This window comes from Heptranchias perlo, chromosome 12, assembly GCF_035084215.1.
Source record: "Heptranchias perlo isolate sHepPer1 chromosome 12, sHepPer1.hap1, whole genome shotgun sequence".
Classification (NCBI taxonomy): domain Eukaryota; kingdom Metazoa; phylum Chordata; class Chondrichthyes; order Hexanchiformes; family Hexanchidae; genus Heptranchias; species Heptranchias perlo.
Window position 1 is genome coordinate 74,152,558 of NC_090336.1, and position 7,613 is coordinate 74,160,170.

General features: G+C 49.5%; 1 protein-coding gene across 3 annotated transcripts in view; it reads left to right on the forward strand.

Annotated features, from left to right (window-relative positions):
* Positions 1-4,377, forward strand: part of lrrc56 (leucine rich repeat containing 56) — a 131,405-nt gene extending 127,028 nt beyond the window's left edge. For 2 of the 3 annotated variants that reach the window (XM_067994269.1, XM_067994268.1), the window contains exon 15: positions 3,601-4,377. The gene's annotated coding sequence lies outside the window, so the exon portion shown is untranslated. The remainder of the gene's footprint in view (positions 1-3,600) is intronic. The other variant, XM_067994270.1, reaches the window with a different exon arrangement.
* The last annotated feature ends 3,236 nt before the right edge of the window (positions 4,378-7,613 follow it).

A 7,613-nucleotide genomic window follows, 5' to 3' on the forward strand; every position in this document is an offset into this window, starting at 1 on the left:
GACGGCCCCCCATCTTCACTCCCTCAAATCCAAGGGGTGCAGACTTGAGCATATCTGGTGCAGAACTGGCTTAGTCGTCCATCGCCAGATCAGGCTGGACCACATCATGTTCTATCAGGCCTCACTCTCCTCTACCAAAATCATCCGCTACTCTAGGACCATCCCGGGGAGCAAAGATAGCCCCTGGCTTCTCCTTAAACCCGACTCCCCATCCCCGCCCACCCTCGTCTCTTAACAACGAGTGCGAGAAGCTCATGGACTTCTTGTCACCAAGGCAGTGACCATCCGTTCAGCAGCCTCTGCTGCATTCATCCCCTCCGCTTGCCCGCCGAGCCGAGCCCTAAACTGCCATCCGTCTCTGGTTTCTCTCCCAATTTCCTCATGCCCTCTACGAGCTCATCGTATCCGTGAGACCCGCCTCCCACTCCCTCGACTCCATTCCCTCTTAACTGCTGACCGCCCAACTTCCTTCCCTTGCCCCCCATGCTACCTGACGTTGTAAATGGGTCCCTCTCCTCAGGCACTGCCCTGCCCTTCCAAACCGACTGCATCACCCCCCACCCCCCCCCTTTTAAAAAAAAAACCTACCCGTGTACCCCCAAGGATCTATTCTTGGTCTCCTTCCTCTTCTTGATCTGCATACTGTTCCCTTTGTGACTACATCCACAGCTCTACCTCTCCACCATCTCTCTTGACTCCTCCAGTGGCTCAGTGCTTGTCCGATTGCTTGTCCGGCTTCTGGTTTTGGATGAGCTGCAATTTCTATTAACCAGACATTGCGAAGACGACAGCCCTTAACTTCGACCCCTGCTACAAGCTCCACACCCTCACCATTGACTCCATCCGCCTCCCCGGCCACTGTCTCAGGCTGAACCAGATTGTTTGCGACCCCGGCCTCCTGCTTGACCCTGAGCCGAGCTTCCGACCCCATATCCTCTCCACCAAAAAGACTACCTAATTCCACCGCTGTAATATCACCTCCCTCCCTCCCTGCCTCAGCCCATCTACTGCTGAAACCCTCATCGATACCTTCGTCACCTCCAATGCTCTCCTGGCCGGCCTCCCAAATTCCACCCACCATAAACTTCGGCTCATCCAAAACACTGCTGCCCCGTATCCTAACTCGCACCAAGTCCTGCTCACACATCATCCATCACCACTTTCTTTGCTGACATACAACGCCTCAAATTTAAAATTCTCATTCTTCTGTTTAAATCCCTTTATGGCCTTGCCTCTCCCTATCTCTGTGACCCCCCTTCAGCACTACAACTCCGCCCCCCCCGCCCGACTCTCCATTCCTCTGTTTCCGTTCTCTTGTGCCTGCCCCCTCTCTTTGCCCCACCATTGGCGGCCGTGCCTTCAGCCGCCATGGCCCCACATTCTGGAATTCCCTCCCTAAACCTCTCCTCCCTCCTCCTGCTTTAAGACGCTCCTTAAAACCCACCTCTTTGACCAAGCTTCAGATCAACTCCCCTAATATCTCCTTCCTTAGCTCAGTGTCCGTTTTTTATTCTGCTTACGGCTCTGTGAAGTTCCATGGGATGTTTTTTCTACGTTAAAGCCGCTATTTAAATGCAAGTTGCTGTTACGGTGCATTTGACAACAGGTAAGTTGCGTCACAAACTGCAAAAGATGTCCAGCAAAGTTTCCTGAAGAATCTTGTCTTATACCATTCTGCGCTTGATAAATACAAAGTAAACTAATTTAACCTGTTTGAATTGGACAAATCTAAAAAATTTAAATTCCTACAGAATCTAATCGATTGAAAATTTTTTTTATTCGTTCATGGGATGCGGGCGTCGCTGGCGAGGCCGGCATTTATTGTCCATCCCTAATTGCCCCTTGAGAAGGTGGTGGTGAGCCGCCTTCTTGAACCGCTGCAGTCCGTGTGGTGACGGTTCTCCCACAGTGCCGTCAGGGAGGGAGTTCCAGGATTTTGACCCAGCGACGATGAAGGAACGGCCGATATATTTCCAAATCCCTTCTGAGGTGTCACGGAGTCAAAATTCCGATTTGCTTATTTCACGCACGTATCTTGTCCCTAATGCAAGACTGACGTAAAGAATTGTTAAAAGCAGAATGATGCTGGAAACCTGAAACAAAAGCAGAAATCGAGGGAGAGAGGCAGCAGGTCGTCAGAATCGTTGGAGAGAGCAGACGCTCTTCACTTTCAGGTGCCGAGCCCTTTGTCCAAGTCTCCCTTCGGTTTCTTCCGTAAGAAAGGTACATGCCTGAAATGTAGACGCTCCGCCCTCTCTACAGAAGCTGATCGACCTGCTGCGTGTCCTCAGATTTTCCTGTTGATGGAAGCAATGGAATAGAATTGTGGGAGAAGTATGGGGCTGGAGGAGATTCTGCAGACCATCTGTCTAGCACCCGAAACTAATACCCCTTAATTAATCGCTCGCTCACCCACTCAAATATCTGTCCACATCTCCCTTGAATCTCCCCACCCTATCTACCTCCCCTTTGTAGTCTATTCCGCATGTTCACCCCCTCTCTGCGTCGAGTACTTAAATCTAAACTCTTTGTGCGCCTTCCCTCTTCTAAGCTGGAGCCCATGTCCCTGGTTCCTGGCAACCTCAAACAAATGATCTGTGCTCAATCTATCGATTCCTGTAATGTGAAAATAACTCGGCTTATGACATCCATTTGGTCTTCCTGGTGCCACTTGAATTATTTTCATATATCCCACTGTTTCAGTTTTGTAACACATTTATCTATATCTCAGACTAATACACAGTCATTAATAATTAAGGGAACGCATTCTGTCAGTGCTTGAGGTCATATGCTGTACTTCCAGGTAATCAAATAACTCAACCCATCGCTCGGGAGATCACGTGAGCTTTAATCGAATCCCGTGATTTAATCATTTGTTCCAATTTTTTCATTGCTCAGCTAAGCTAAAAATGATCACAAATAACATTTTTGAATTGTTTGTAACGTTGAAAAAAAATGCAAAAGCTTATTGAATCTGCAGAGAGGTCAGCCCATCAGGATTTAAGATGATTTAGGATTGTAGCTGTCTGTTCACCCATCACCCCTGTGCTCACTGACCTACATTGGCTCTCAGTCCCCGCGCATCTTGCTATTAAAATTCTCATCCTTGTGTTCAAAGCTCTCCATGGCCTCGTCCCATCCTCTCTCTGTAACCTCCCACAACCCTCCGAGATCTCTGCGCTCTTGCAATTCCGGCCTCTTGCGCATCCCCGATTTCCATCGCTCCACCGTTGGCGGCCGTGCCTTCAGCTGCCTGGGCCCTAAGCTCTGGAATTCCCTCCCTCAACCTCTCCGCCTCTCTCTCCTCCTTTGAGACGCACCTTAAAACCTGCCTCTTTGACCAAGCTTTTGGTCACCTGTCCTAATATCTCCTTTTGAGGCTCGGTGTCAGTTTTTTTTTTGTCCTGCGAAGCACCTTGGGACGTTTTACTACGTTAAAGGCTCTATATAAATGCAAGTTGTGGTATTCAAGTCTTCGCATTTCTGTGCCATGTTAAAGTACGTGTTCCATATGTTAAAAGATGTCAGGCCGTGTTTCACAGAACTTACTGCGACCTGTTCTATCGGTCTAAACTGATACTCTTTTTCTTTATTTTGTAGCAGTTGTGAATGATGAGGCCCATTTTGAATTCCGCTGTAAATGTCCAAAAACCTTTAAATTATGACTGTTAAGCACGCGAAAGAGAGAGAACACTTTCAACCCTCCTGTCTCGCTAGCTTCAAACTCCTGGTCCTGGAGATGAAAAGGATGTGGTGAGCCGGTGTATATTGTACACCCACGCAGAGTTTATATACACAGTGTTTAAATAGCTTGCAGTCACAGTATGTTGTTTGCTGGCCTTTATAAACCAACGAATGTACTATCACATTAACAGACTTGCTGTTTCTTAACCCTATCGGTATTTTCCCGGGTAGATTTAATGGTGAACAACAGTTTGAAATGCTGGGGTTTTAGGTGTTACTTAGTTATTGCAAAAATCAGACTGAAATAACCAGAGTGAAGTGACTTAAAAATCAGACCAGTAACACAACTTAAGGAATTATGTCAGTGTAGTGTAGGCTAAAATGCATATCGTGTATCCCCGTCCCAAGAAACATGCACACATGTATACATACTTACATATACACACACACACACACACACACACACACACACACACACGTACTTGCACACAGAAGCATACTTACATCCACGCACACATAAACATACTTATGATGCACACACATATAAACATACATACACACATACATGCACACACAAACATACTTACAATACACACATATATAAACATACTTACATGCACACATATAAACATATACTTACATGCACACACAAACATACTTACATATATAAGGAGTCTTACAACACCAGGTTATAGTCCAACAGCTTTATTTAAAATCGCAAGCTTTTGGAGGCTTCCCCCTACACTCACCTGACGAAGGAGGAAGCCTCCGAAAGCTTGTGATTTTAAATAAAGCTGTTGGACTATAACCTGGTGTTGTAAGACTCCTTACATTTGTCCACCCCAGTCCATCACCAGCATCGCCACATCATGGATACTTACATATACACATACATATACATGCACATATATACAAATACACAAAACATATTCAAGCACACACAGACAAATGCATCTCCTGTGCCTCCAACCAGCAAACACATGATAACATACACATACTCACATGCATAGATACATATGTACACACATACATACATATATATGAGCGAACACACACACACACACAATTATTTACTTTTATTTCACCAGATGGTGGGCCTATAAAGTGCCCACAGTCTCAGAGTGTGGCCTGGTGTACACTCTGTTAAGGCTGTGCTCCACTTTGAAGTGTAAATTATGTTAATTTCTGATGCCCAGAAAGAGCTGTAATATTGTAATAACATGGTTTAATAAGCAGCCTGTGAGATTCAAGTGTGAAGTGGGCCTCTCGGTTTCTGCTGTTAACGTCCTACTGATCAATCGGCTTTGATCCAGATGGGAGAGAATGCTGGAAACAAAAGTACAAGTGCCCTTTCAATTCAGTGTGACTCTCGCAGCTTTCCCTATTGATATTTATAACAAATGTTGCTTTAGCTATGCATATATTGTAATTTATGGCACAGTGTTGTTGTGCACCATCTGCTAACAGCTAATTATTTCACCTGTAAGAGCATAAGAAACAGGAGCAGGAGCAGGAGTAGGCCATTCGGCCCCTCAAGCCTGCTCCGCCATTCAATCAGATCATGGCTGATCTTTGACCTCAACTCCACTTTCCCGCCCGATCCCCGTATCCCTTGATTCCCCTAGAGTCCAAAAATCTATCGATTTCAGCCTTGAATATACTCAACGACTGAGCATCCACAGCCCTCGGGTAGAGAATTCCAAAGATTGACAAACCCTCTGAGTGAAGAAATTCCTCCTCATCTCAATCTTGAATGGCCGACCCCTTACCCTGAGACTATGACCCCTAGTTCTAGACTCTCCAGCCATGGGGGAAACAGCCTCTCAGCATCTACCCTGTCAAGCCCCCTCAGAATCTTATCTGTTACAATGAGATCACCTCTCATCCTTCTAAACTCCAGAGAGTATAGGCCCATTCTAATTAACATAATTTGATACGAGATGCAATCGCTCATCTTCCTCTCCAGTTGTTCACAGGAGTCATTTTTGTAATAAATCACCAGCAATTTTAAAACAAATAGTCAGTAGTTTTATACACAAAGCGCTAAATAAGTTGAGTTGTGCTCCTTTCACATGAGCAGCAAGAAAGATGAACAAAATCAAACCGCCAGGGCCTACGCATCCCCTTCATCGCCTCGCCTTCTGATAACGACATGTCTTCATCTTTTTCCCACACGTGTACGGATTAAATCCTTTCTCTGTTTAAAAGACATTTGATTTAAGGAGCTTTCTAAGGGGGAAAGGACTTTTCTCATGAAAGGATTCCGTATTGGAACTACACGGTGTGGCCCGTGTAGATTTCTTGCACACTGAAACATCTTGCCCTCTTGTCCATGCACGTACTCATTACTGGGAAGAACTGGCCTTCTCCTGCTTCCTGGAAGCCAGATGGAGCCCTTCACCCTGCCTACTTCCCCCTGCGCTCTCTCTTGCTCACTGTGGGCCCCTCTCTTGCTCGCTGTGGGCCCCTCTCTTGCTCGCTGTGGGCCCCTCTCTTGCTCGCTGTGGGGCTCTCTCTTGCTCGCTGTGGGCCCCTCTCTTGCTCACTGTGGGGCTCTCTCTTGCTCACTGTGGGGCTCGCTCTTGCTCACCGCGGGGCTCTCTCTTGCTCACCGTGGGGCTCTCTCTTGCTCACCGCGGGGCTCTCTCTTGCTCACCGCGGGGCTCTCTCTTGCTCACCGCGGGGCTCTCCCTTGCTCACCGCGGGGCTCTCTCTTGCTCACCGGGGGCCCCTCTCTTGCTCACCACGGGGCCCCTCTCTTGCTCACCGCGGGGCCCCTCTCTTGCTCACCGCGGGGCTCTCCCTTGCTCACCGCGGGGCTCTCCCTTGCTCACCGCGGGGCTCTCCCTTGCTCACCGCGGGGCTCTCCCTTGCTCACCGCGGGGCTCTCCCTTGCTCACCGCGGGGCTCTCCCTTGCTCACCGCGGGGCTCTCCCTTGCTCACCGCGGGGCTCTCCCTTGCTCACCGCGGGGCTCTCCCTTGCTCACCGCGGGGCTCTCCCTTGCTCACCGCGGGGCTCTCCCTTGCTCACCGCGGGGCTCTCCCTTGCTCACCGCGGGGCCCTCCCTTGCTCACCGCGGGGCCCTCCCTTGCTCACCGCGGGGCCCCTCTCTTGCTCACCGCGGGGCCCCTCTCTTGCTCACCGCGGGGCCCCTCTCTTGCTCACCGCGGGGCCCCTCTCTTGCTCACCGCGGGGCCCCTCTCTTGCTCACCGCGGGGCCCCTCTCTTGCTCACCGCGGGGCCCCTCTCTTGCTCACCGCGGGGCCCTCCCTTGCTCACCGCGGGGCCCTCCCTTGCTCACCGCGGGGCCCCTCTCTTGCTCACCGCGGGGCCCCTCCCTTTCTCACCGCGGGGCCCCTCCCTTTCTCACCGCGGGGCCCTCCCTTGCTCACCGCGGGCCCCTCTCTCGTTCACTATAGGTGACGCTCCAGAGGTCAGCATTTCATTGCGGATTCCCAGCAGATTGTCCGCACAGTTGACTCTGCTCACACAAGCAGCAGGCGTCCACTGTCAGGCGAGCATCCCGCAGCACTTTAGGTTGGCATCGGTGCCGCCCGCCTCACATATTTAGCCCTGGCTCTGTGCTCAGAAGCGCCTGTGATGCCTTCTGTGGTCGATGAAGCTGTGCAGCAGAGTGCTTTGTGGCCAGACCATTACTAGGCACTGGGCCCAGGCCACTCTCAGGGAATCGCCAAGGGAAATACGTTCGAGAATGCTGATTATGTAAAAACATTCTGTTTGACACCCCTTCACAGACCTCCAGTGACCATTGTTCAAATGGGCTCATACTTTCACCACCTGAGGACCGGAATCCGATGCATTTGTGTTGTGTTATTGCTGTGAATAAATAAATGTACATATTAATGATACCATATTGATGATGTATATATTTGTGGACGGTTCAGCTGTACACCAGCTCGTAAAAAG